Genomic DNA, 12277 nt, shown 5'->3' on the forward strand with positions numbered 1-12277 from the left:
TAGAAAGAGCACTCTTCCAACTCTAGTTTTTAGGTAATTTAATTGCAAGCTTCAGCAGACAGGCATGCATTCCAACTTTAAAATACAAATGCTGATGTATTCTGTATGTGGGATTTAGGTTGCCAGCCTTATTAGACAAGCCTTAGTCATGCAAAACAACTTGGATAAGACACTTCTTCCCTGCCCACTCTGACTCACTAGTAATAACCAGCCTAAAACATCTTTCTTTTTGGATATCAGCAACAAAGAAAATTATGTGAAAACAATTGGAGAAAGCCTTACCACAGAGAAGTAAAAGATGATTGATAATAGTCTTGCAAACTTTCATGGTACCATACTTGCACAGTAAGATCCATTTCTTATCAAAAGGTCACATCCATTTCAGCAGCTGCCAAAAAAGGGGTAAAGAAAAGGTACAGCCCATCTGTTCCAAAAAGCCCATTCTAAGTCATTTTAAGCTCTAAATTATCTTCTGTGCCTTTTCAAGCACCACAAAGCTCAGCTGCCAACCTTCTATGGTTCTATCATTCCTACAGTGAAACTGTGCTTTACAGATACAAAAGTGCTGAAGACAAACAATTAAGGCAGTGGGAATGAAAATACAACACTGAAAATAGACACCATATAACAGTTTTAAAAACTACTTTAAGGCTGATGTTTTCATAGTACTGAACAGAGTAGCTGTAGAGAGCTACAGAAATCAGGTGATTCTACTGAGAAAAATTTAAGTGTCACTTGCCTCACAGAGACAGATAAGCAGAGCCTGAATTAAAAACAACTGTACACTCATAGCCAAATCCCTTTCCTAGGAGTGCATGCAACAAATAAAGCAGAAAAGAGTTGAGATGGTCGAGAATGTGGAACAACAAACTTATAATCTGTATTCTAAGAAAACACTTCTCTACATTACTGACAGGATTTTGGAAACAATAATAATAAAATACATTATCCTGCAGCCTTAAATTATACTACTAATATTAATAATATTAATAAATTAAACAAATTCCACAAAACACACATTAATTATTCTATTATCAGGACCTGACGCACTTAAAAAAAAAATATATATAGACACACACACATAGGTTAGCCAAAGAAATGTTACCTTATTCTCTCAGCACCAGTTTCCTTAGAAACAACTTCACGTAGTCATCCTACACAAAACCTAAAACATTCTCTTGTCAGGATCCTGGTGATAACCCATCCTACGCCAGACAGTACAGGTTTGTCCTCCCTCTGCATTAGTTCATATGCAATAACTCTTCCTGTGCTATTTGTCTGTGTTAACTTCTCTACTTACAAAAACATTTCCATGTAAATTACTTTCCGTGTAACCCTACCTCTCCCAAACACCTTCTCATTCATGGTTCTGACTCATGAAGTAAATTAAATACAAAAGATACAAAATGCATAGCAAAAGAAGGAACCTTAAAAAAAAGCCTCAGCAAAGTAACACTTGCAAAATCACAGTTGAAGTGGTCTTTTTAAGGTGCTCAGTGTTAAGTACTAAAAATGGACACAAGCTAAGAGAAATCTTGAAACAGAATTTCCGTGGGAACAAAATCAAAGCAAAATTTAAAACCAAATCAAAACAAATCAACACCACCACCACTCCCCACCTCCCCATCCCCCCCCCCAGCATGCACTTTGGAATAAGACTGCCAACCTTATGCTAAGATCACTATCTGGTCTTAGCATAATTATCAGGAAAGAAATTCATGCTGAAATTCAAGTTCTAGAAATACCAGCTTGAAGATTCTAAGCAGCTTCCCACTTTTGAGCTGTAAAATCATCACTTGAGAGAAATAAATGCCTGTTCTATTATAAAAATATCCATAAAAAGTTGAAGTCAATTCCAGACCAATATCTAAACTCCAATACCAGTATATACTTCTCACTGCAGTATTCCCTACCAACTGTGATTCACACAAAATGGAATTTAGGTTACACATGCACTAATTAATTTACCTAACCTCCCTATTCTCAAAGAGATCTAACCCAGAGGATCCTCTGCTGAAAGTAATGTAATTCCTTATTCTAATCTTTCCAACTTCCAGATGGTAAAGCCTCCACCTCCCAGAACAGGAGTGTAAATAGATTAAGTTGAAGTGACAAATTTCCCCCATCCACACACTTTCTTACACATTCACCAATTCTTAAATGAGCAGAATCACCAAATTTATCTCAATTTACCTCAATTATAACTAAAATTATGTCATCCTGCTGACTTTTAAAAAAGTCTTTGATGCAGTAAGAATACGAAGTTCTAAAATAAACTTTCAAAATGGCTTTCAAAAGAGTTAAAATACAGATCCATAAGCATTAAGACGTATCGTTTTATTGCACTATGCCACAAATTTCATATGTGACTCAGATGCTTCATTCACATTTAAGATGTATGATTTTCCAGGATAAAATTAATTCTGATTGAGATGCTGGTCTCACTTTTCCAATATAAGTTCCCAAACTTCAAAAAGCTAACTGAACAACAAATGTAGTTAAATGAAACATCACTGATCACACCACTACTCATCAAGATGACAATTTCGGAACAGCCCAGATCTCTTCTAATGGAAGAGATCTAATAATGGGATTTATGAGCAAGTTGAACCCTACACACTTACAGGAAGGACTTAAGTGACATACAGAAGGCTGTTCACTGTTCAGAGGTAAAGCAGAGTAGCATCAAGAATTCTGAAATTTAAGATCTGCTTCAACTTTCACAGTTAAAACTGTAGGTGCCTTTATCACTTCCAACTGCCATTGCAGAGGAAACAACTTGTCTTCTTCCATGGCATGTATCACAGCATTATTTCAGTGTCAGTCATTTTCAGTCTCACTCTAGTTTTCTGAAATTTAGAGGAGGGTTTTAAGAACTACAAAGAACAAATAAAACATATTCCTGACCATGTTAATTCTATATAACACGATCCATTAAGAGCTGTGTGAACATCAACAACCACTATATATTTGACCCAAAGGATTAAGGTGATTGTGCTACAAATTTGATGCTTATGACCAGCCCCACTACTAACTTCACTAGGATTCCTCCAAGGCAGGAAATTACACAGCCTTTGATGGACTCTCCTTCACAGAAAACAGCCAAAGAAACAGTGTCTATCTAAAGAAAGTATAACCTCACCTTATTAGAAGATCTCATGAAACTCTGAAACTCATCTTACTACAACTGGCACTCTGTGGCCTGTTACTTGGAAGTATATGCTGCTTCTCAGTGAAATAACTGTGTGAGAATTAAAACAACAGTAAATGTAAATTACTGCAACAACTACACCAGGTACCCCCTTTGTCTAGGTATGAGTTTAATTATTAATCTTCACTGCTGAATAAACACAATGCACATTGTTTACAGTCATTATTCTTCTTCTGTTAAACCAACATTACAACAGAATGCAAACCAACCAGTCATAAGAAAGGACTAATGAATATTTTAGTGTGAAATGATTCATTTTCCATGTATTTTTAAAATAGCGTGGACACTAAATTACTAACATAACTTAGGCAGGGTGTTTGGATGCTTTTTGATCTGAATTTTAAACTATTGTTTTTCTAGGGCAAAACTTCATGTGTAATATCTTTAGGAACATAACATAAACACAGCAGAAACAAACCAACCCAATCTTTTATGCACCATGTTAGGCAAGATTTTCCACAATATTTTTCATTTATCTAAGCTATAGACAAGTATAAAAAATAAAGTAGTGCAAAACCACAATAAACAACAAAACAAAACAGACACAAAAAGAAAGCAGCCTTCCACAGGTGCTTGATGACCCCAGTTGAAATGCAGAGCCTTTTCTCCTCCTCCCCCCAACACTGCAACAACAACAGCAAAATTTTAAATGCACACTACTACTTTCATACATATTTTCTATTTATAGTTTGGACAAAATCAAAAGTTCTTGTCAAGGGCTGTCCCAGTGTATATTCAGAAAATGTGAGTCCTTCAAGATCATGATAAATTACAGATCTGACATGCAGCACTGAAAATCCATGCAGCAGGTTTCATGGGTATGCTTCCCCAGGCTTTTTTGTGTGGACAGGGGAATGGAATTTATATAAAGATGGTTAATTTTACAGTGTTCTAGGTTTTCAAATATATTTTCTTTAACTCAAAAAAAACAAACAAAAAAAAAACCTCACTAAGGACTCAATGTTCTAATCTTCAGCCATTTTTACATAACCTCATCCATACACAGAGATACTCTGGGTTTTTGTTTGTAATACTGAATAGTCTTCCCACTTAAAACAAACAAACAAACAAACTTCAAAGGCAGTTGGTAAACAGTGCTTTTCCTTTCCTCAAGTTTCTGGAATAAATTTACTCATGGAAAATGAGCAGAGATGGCCTTACATGCCATGTAACTTGTTAGGAGTTACACTACTGCTTTTTGCAACATTAATTTTTCAGAAATTCCATATATTAAATCTATTTCAAGTGGAAATGCACCCACACCAACTATACTAAGCATAAATAGTTTCTTTAATCTTCTACTTCTTTAATCTTCTATGGGTACTGCCCATCTGGGTAACATTTATGACCTTTTACTTCTTTTATTAGTTATACTGGCATAAAACAAATTCAGTTCATTCTCTTCAAACACACCATCAAAATTTTTTCATCAAAGCTTGAGTGTAATTAAAAGCCTGTTCTGTTTCCCTATGCAATTGTGCTGATAGGGATCACCAGCATTTACCAAAGTTCATGCAGCAAGCACCTGAAATTGCTAGATTATACATTTTTGGTGTAAGTAATATACTCATCTTTCATACAGCATGCTCCACAAAACACACAGTCTTTCAAGGACAACTTGGACAGGTCTAGAAATACTGAGGTCATTGGAATGCACAGTGGACCTGCAGAGAGAATGTAGAGTAACTTCTCAAAAAGTAGGGCTGATCAGGTATAAAGACAAAAAGAAAAAAACCCCACACCACCAGGACAACAAAAAAACCCCAAGAACAAGAAAAAAATCAACGCTCACAGCCCACATGTGACTCCTTCAGCACATGAAAAAACTGTTCTGAACGAAATAAACCCAGACCTAACACCCCTGTCCTTGCAATTATGTTCAGATTTGCAAGTTAAGATGATTACACCATAATTCTTTCTTCTCAGTGAGCAGCAAGGGTTTCATACTTGGGGGTAAAATCCTCATCCTTTTTGCCTTATCTGCCAGCTATCCAACTGGCACTTTGAAGAGATTTTCATAACATATTTTAACAATTTTATTCCCTAATCAGTTTCATTTAAACTATTAAAACCAAGAAGATGGCAGCTTCAAACATTCCCCTGCAATAAAAAAGGAAATGCTAATAAAAACCTTTTCCATTTTCCATGGATGAGACGCATATGCATAAACATGCAGAATTTACTTATAGCAACCTTACATATTTCAGGAAGCTCTAAAGCCTGCATTCAGAAAGACAAAGAGATAATCATGGCAATCTATTCAAAGTCAGCACACATTACTAAAGCAGAATGCCCCAGCAGTTCACAGAAATAGCAATAAAATAGCTACTACTAGAATTCTGCATAAAGCCAAGAAAAGCCTGAATCCTTTCCCTGTAGAAGAGGTATTTTATCTTTCAAAAGCTACCCATTGGAATATTAATTTGAAATACATCAAAATTTGATAGAGCTGACAACGGCAAACAGTGATTAAGGTTTTCTAATTAGCATGATGATGTCAATTTATGATTTTTTTCCCTCCTCTCTCTCACAAGACTAAAAATTTATTATCAAAATAAGCCATCAAATACAGTAGTTTGCAATCATGGGAGTACTATCAGCAGAGAAGGACAATGGACCATCACACCCACACACATCTCCACCAGCCAAGTGTGATAAGGTTCCTGCAATATTTTTCAGTAAAATGACAAGAAGCTGTGCTGAAGCAGCTCTTTCCTAACAGCTGACCAAAAAAAAAATGCATAGCACTCCCACTTGTCCACTGACCAACAAGTCTTTAGGCTTTCTGCATTCATCAGACAAAATTAGCATCTACAGGCACTGGACATCAATCCTCTTGAGCTTTCTTCTACTTTTCATATGTTGAACCTACCTAGCTTTCTGTCTTTAGCACAGACCAGAATCTGCAAATCTAAGAAAAAGGGGCCAGAGGAAATAACTAAACTAACCTTCGAACATTTAGTAAATTTTAAGTTGCCAAATAAAGCAGGGGAGTGGAGGGGTGGCACATAACACACTGTGACAATCAGCACAATACACAATTACACAATTTCAGCAGCATCAGTGCCAACTGTTATTGGCCACTGACCTCCAATCTGATCTGGAATCCATCCAGGATCTTAACCTGATTAGGACTTTGTGCACAACAAACGTGAAATCCCACTGTTGCACATTTATTTTTCTGCCTTAGCATCCTAAATTTTACTCAATTTAAACACTGAAGTAGCTAGGGGAAATAATTACAAAGTTAACATGTAAGTGTTATTATGGAATTTACTAGAGCATCTTCAACCATTTCCCTAAAAATGTCAGAGTTTAATTCTGGGCTAATTTGGCAAGTTAAAAACTAGCTATATAGGGCCAACATCTTAATTTAAATTAAGAAGTACAATTAGTGCAGTTTTAGTTATGCCACGTAAACTGTAACATTAACTGCAAAAAGAACATGTAAAACCTGCAGCTAACTGAAGGGATTTAACCTATATGGAGGAAAAAGCAAAGCATGCACACTCTCTCAGAGGTTAATGCCATGATTCCAAGAACACAAGGTACGTGTGGAACACAGCTGCCACGTGAATGATTTAAACACCCAGATACCTCAGTAACATTTTTCTACGCCTGAGGAGACAAATGCAACCAAGCCTCGAATTGCAACACCCACAAAGTTTCATTTCTGCACCTACAAGGAATGACTGCACGAGTATTTTCAGCACTGATGCAGAAAAGGTGCATATTCTGAAGGCAGAAATTGTTACTACATGACCACGCATAGTCCAAGTCCACTCAACACCTGTACAAGCCAAAGGGCATCTCAGTTATTTTTGCAATTGGTCCTTCGGAGACACACAGGCAACAAGCCATGCCTAAACTGCTCTAAAATTTTTATTTGCTGTCTCAATTTCTAACACAAATTGTAGTGAGGAGAAAATCTTGTTCTCTCCTTCTCCCCAGGAAAGTAAAAGCAAACTAGGAATTTTTCTTATTCAACAGATACACAGAGGCTTCTCAAACTCCTGTGGTGTTTACATGGGTGAAGGCAAAGCTGAAGACTCAGAACACATGAAGCAAGTCTTGGCAGACACACAGATCTAAGCAAACAGAAAAGGCATTAGCCCGTTCCCTGCCTTCCTGTTCAATGGAGAATCATGCAATGCTTGTGCCACCTGGGATTTTAAGGAAAGGTCACTGTCATAGGATGTCTATGAATGTAAACAGTGTAGATATGCAGTTTATGAATGCTTAGCTTAAATCCATTGAGTATTTTAGGTATTTCTTTTCTAGTTGCATACAAATACCCTCCAGACCAAGATTCCTATCTCTATTTGTATGTCCACAGGTAACACAGAACTGTTTCAGGGATTTTCAAGAAGCTCTTGCCACGCTGACATGACAAGATTTGCACTGCAATTTGCTGCAGTCCACTAACATGAAGAAAGCTATCAGAATGGTTCGAATTAAGTCCAACAAAACTAGCATCTCTCTTCCCAAGAAATTGCCACAAACATGATTTAGAAACTTCCAGAAGCTTAAGGATGCTACAATTTGAAATTATTGCACAGATGCAACATTGGAGACCAGTGGTTTGTCAATTACATAACCACCAAACAGAACAAATACATAATTAACAATCTACAAGCAGCCTCGGAAGCTCAGCAATTTTGTCTAGGGCCTGTTCTATGCTAAGAACAAGAAACAAGCACCTTAAAAATGCCCCAAACCCAGAGACACAAGAATCTAGTCATTTTTCCATTTCACATTTAAACCCCCTTTGCTCTCCCCTCTGTGTCCATATTTAGCTTATGTCTCTATGCTGTTTCAGATCAACAAAACATTAAAAAAAGCAATGGAAAGTTCTCCAGTGTTACACAAAGAAATATATAAGCTTGTGCCGGGATAAATCCTTTGTCAGCATGCCTTTCATTTCTATGTAAAAGGGCACATTACTATCATTTAAACTCTTCAATCACTTCTTGTGTAACTTCACTACAGTACATGGACTTTAACCAACCATCTATCTCACTCCTGCAGATACTAAAGACCAGTACAACATCCATTCTATGCAGGCAGCTTTTTGTAGTTACCATTTTTAACTGGATGTGTGCTTCCAACCCTAAAGCATGAGTAAGCAGCGATATGCTGAAGCATCAGGTATCCTTTCAAAAAGGTACACCTCTAAGCCAGAGTAATAAACAGGTATCAAAACTCAAAGCTGAGCATTTAGATTTCTGTTCTTTGCCCTACTCTGATGGCATGTACCAAGGTGCTTGATAAATTGCTCACTCCACCTCCTCTATAACTAAATTTACATAAAAGCCTCCCACCTTCTGAAATATGTCTTGTCTAGAAGGTTATTGACCCTCACATTCAGCCATCACAATGCTAACTGGGATGGTGGAATCTCCACTGTAACTTACACATGGGGCACACCAGTCTTAACACACCACATCTTCACAAAATTCATGTTTTAAAAAATTAATTTAAATTCTAGTTCATTTTTCACATGCAGGAAATACAATATTCAAATTTACAGATACAAGCTAACTTGAGCTATTTTTACAACAAAATCTGCTACGCTTATGTCCATGTGTCTCCAAGACCTTGTGCTTAGGATATTTAGGAAAGTTATTGAGTAACTACTGTGGACTTCTTCACAACCTTTTCCAAATCAACTTTTCCACCTTGTGGCCCTATTCCAAATCAGAAAAGAGGCAGTTATGCAGAGGGGCTGCTCTCCAGCATCTCCTTAAGCTCATATCCTCAAACCTAAAGGAAACAGAAAAAACAGAAAATAAGAAGAGGAGATGTAAAGAAGAAATAGAGTCCAGATTTCTCAGAAATAATCAAATTATTGGAGTAAAAAAGAAAATAAATTAAGACAGGAAGGAAAAAAACCAAGTAAATTTTACACATATTTCAGCTCATTATCTTTCAAGCCAATACCTTCTCAGCTGAATGGTCATGAAAAATAAGATTATTCTTCTAAGTTTTCTCACTGTCTTTCCAGATAGATGCCAAAAAATTCCCCACAGATCACATATGGGTCAAGGCAAGGCAGAAGAGGGGAGGAAGGTCCTAAAAAAACCTACAATTTAAAATTTATAAACTACTAAATACAGGGAACGAAAAGAAAAAGATATTCCAGATGTATCAATTTTGCCCTGTATGAATCAGCAAACTGCAGTCATGCAGTCTGCACAAATGTCCATGTCACACATTTCAGTTAAGCAGAATTCAGAGGAACAGCAATGGGGAACTATTTAAAGAACTCACAAACCATACACAAGGCTGACACCACTAAAGGAGATCTAACCAGTTCAGCTTTCTGGAGAATCACAGTAAAATTAGCCAGTTTATGGTAATTACACACAAAAACACACACTTTGCAGTTTTGGAATGTTAGCCAAATGCTTGTATACAATACAAAATAAAATAAGATGTCATGAACTACTTTGTCCTGTAGAAAAAAACCCCACAGAACATGCAGGAAGAAGAATTCCTGGAAGAGTGTTTTAACAGCTTTGAACTGCACTGACCATGTCCAACAGGTCCTGTGCTGAACAATGTTACACAGCCAGGGAATTTGGCATTTTTCAAAGTCAAATAATAGCAATGATAATCACTACTAAGAGACAGATAAATAAATATTTTACCCTATTACCCTAATAGTTACTAGTCTGCAGCAGTTTTACACCTAACACTTTATTTCTCCGCCCTAGCGGGATCTCTTTCCAAATGTCACTGTCTCTCTATTTTCAGGCAAAGTTAATAAATTTGACCATAAAAATCTGTATTCCTCTACAGAATCACACCAAGAGGTCAAGGCAGCAGATCTGACATAGGCAGTGGACAGCAGAGGCAAGCTGGACTGCCTTGCAAAACAGAAAACAACAAAGGAAACTGAAAAAGTGACTTGCCAATGGTATTTTTGTCTTTCACTAATCATCTGAATTGATTAATAATAAAACACTTATTGAATCCTGTGCCCAAATTCATTACATTTGGTAGAAAACTGTAACATCAACAGAAGAAAGAAAAACTGCTGTGTGGCCAATCATCATATAATAAAAAGCTTTTACTATTATGGATAATCTGCAGCATAGACTGAAACAGTTTGCAAACTTTATACTATTTTACCCAGTCCCTGATCTTGGTTTTTATGTTCTCTTCTTTGTAGCACAGCTGGCAATACAGAATTTTGTTTTACAGTGGCATTTTCCTAAATTAACTGCATTTTATTTCATCAGAAGTGCCCCTCTACCTCTTCAGCTTTCATTTGAAGCTTAAAAACTACAGTCAGAATTCTATACAAAAAAAATGAGATCCATTGTGTCACTCCATAAATCCTTCCTCTGACTAAATAAAAAAGAAGAAGAAAAAAAAAAGACACTTGAGTTATTTGTCTTGCTACTAGAAGCAGGAATTAGCCAAGCAAAGGTGCAGAGAGAAAAATTCAACCAACTTGCCATTTTATCTACAGTGAGTTATACAAGCATAAACTCAAACTACTTTCTTATTAAAAAAAAAAAACCCTGTAGAAAACAGCATTAAATAAGTCAAGAATTACTTCTCACAATTATTCTGCTCAGAAATGAAAATAACTGACTGAAGTAGCAATCAAACTGTACTATTTGTGACTGTCTCTGCTCAGATCAGTTTTCCCTGAAAGGGATTTCTTTAATGATTATTACTATGGCACAGATGTTCTTCAAGAAAACTCAGCTGGGGAAGCCTCCACCTTCACTTCCAAATACTCCTCCATATCTTAATACAAGGAAACAAGCATCAAGTAAAGTCATGGAATCAAAAATTCTTTTCCAGCCCAGACAAGTCTTTGAGTGAACATATGACCCCAATTTTTAAAAATTCTCAGCTCATATTAAACTTCTTGGTAAAGAGCCAAACAGGTCTGCCTCACCTCATACAGAAAACAGGGAGTATCACATGAAGGTCTCGGGTAACAGCTTCAAAACAGAACAGAGGAATGACTTACTGACACCAGCCATGAAATACAGCTCTTACTAACAGAAAACATGGTAGCTGCAAAAAGTTTATAAATTTTTTTTTAAGTATATCCATGAAACAAAAACCTAAACAACACATGATCCCCACTGAGACTGGGAGAGCTGACCTAAGGGGTAACCCTAGATTCTCAAAAAGAGCATAAGAATAAAGCACCTGCTGTCAAATGAGCACCTGCTCAGCTATGGCAGACAAGCAGAGCTCAGAACAATGATCCTTTAACACTGCAAGATCTCAGAGCTTAAGGCTCAAGAGGAAATACAAGATCAGACCAGTATGGTTGTTCCTGTCAAGAATGGTCTTTGCGTTGCCCCAAAAAAAAAAAAAAAAAAACCAAAAAAACCAAAACCACCACCAAACAAACACCACAAACAGAAAGGAACTAAGAAACTACTGCTCCAGCCCATCACTTCTCTAAAACAGAGGTGTAGCAGTGAGTGATACTGTCCATACAATATTTAGCTCTCTAACGATGCCAGAGAAGATAATTTCCTTCTCCACCATTCACAGCTTTTTTTAAAAAAAAAGCATTCAAAGAAACCAAGGTAACTAAAGAAAGATCTTTTCCATCCTTATTGTAATTAAAGCAGCATTAACGATTTTATTCAAACGACAAGAGGCTTCCAATGACATAACTGACTACTAATACAACATCACATGAAGTATTGCATGCAATTTCAGGGGAAAAAAACGAGGCAGTGTTTAACAAGTTCAAATATGTATTCTGATATTGAAGGGGAAAAAAAACCAAAACAACAACCCCACAAGCCTTTCTTGTCATCTCAAAACTGAAAACACTTCAAGTCACTGTCAGTCACACAGCTCTCTACTCCAGAAAACTATTATGAAGAGCACAGCACTAAACACTGGCCAGTGCTGGAGAGAATACTGGATGCACAGGCAGAGAAGAGGGGTTCCTATAATGTATCTCACAATCTGTCAACCCAGAATGCACAGCAACACAAATGGCTGGAAACATGGACTTTTGAAAGCTATCCAAGAAACCCTGCAGCCTTCCTCTAGCTTAACAACACAAGAAGGAATCCC

General features: G+C 36.8%; 1 protein-coding gene across 3 annotated transcripts in view; it reads right to left on the minus strand.

Annotated features, from left to right (window-relative positions):
* Nucleotides 1-12277, minus strand: part of LOC134047070 (hyccin 2) — a 68539-nt gene that overhangs the window by 53888 nt on the left and 2374 nt on the right. Inside the window, exons 3-4 of one of the 3 annotated variants that reach the window (XM_062497983.1) lie at nt 1106-1165; nt 283-388 (exon numbers count right to left, since the gene is read on the minus strand). The exons of the other annotated variants lie outside the window; for them this stretch is intronic. The gene's annotated coding sequence lies outside the window, so the exon portion shown is untranslated. The remainder of the gene's footprint in view (nt 1-282; nt 389-1105; nt 1166-12277) is intronic. 3 annotated transcript variants of the gene reach the window in all.

The sequence above is a fragment of the Cinclus cinclus genome, chromosome 9 (genome assembly GCF_963662255.1).
Source record: "Cinclus cinclus chromosome 9, bCinCin1.1, whole genome shotgun sequence".
Classification (NCBI taxonomy): Eukaryota; Metazoa; Chordata; class Aves; order Passeriformes; family Cinclidae; genus Cinclus; species Cinclus cinclus.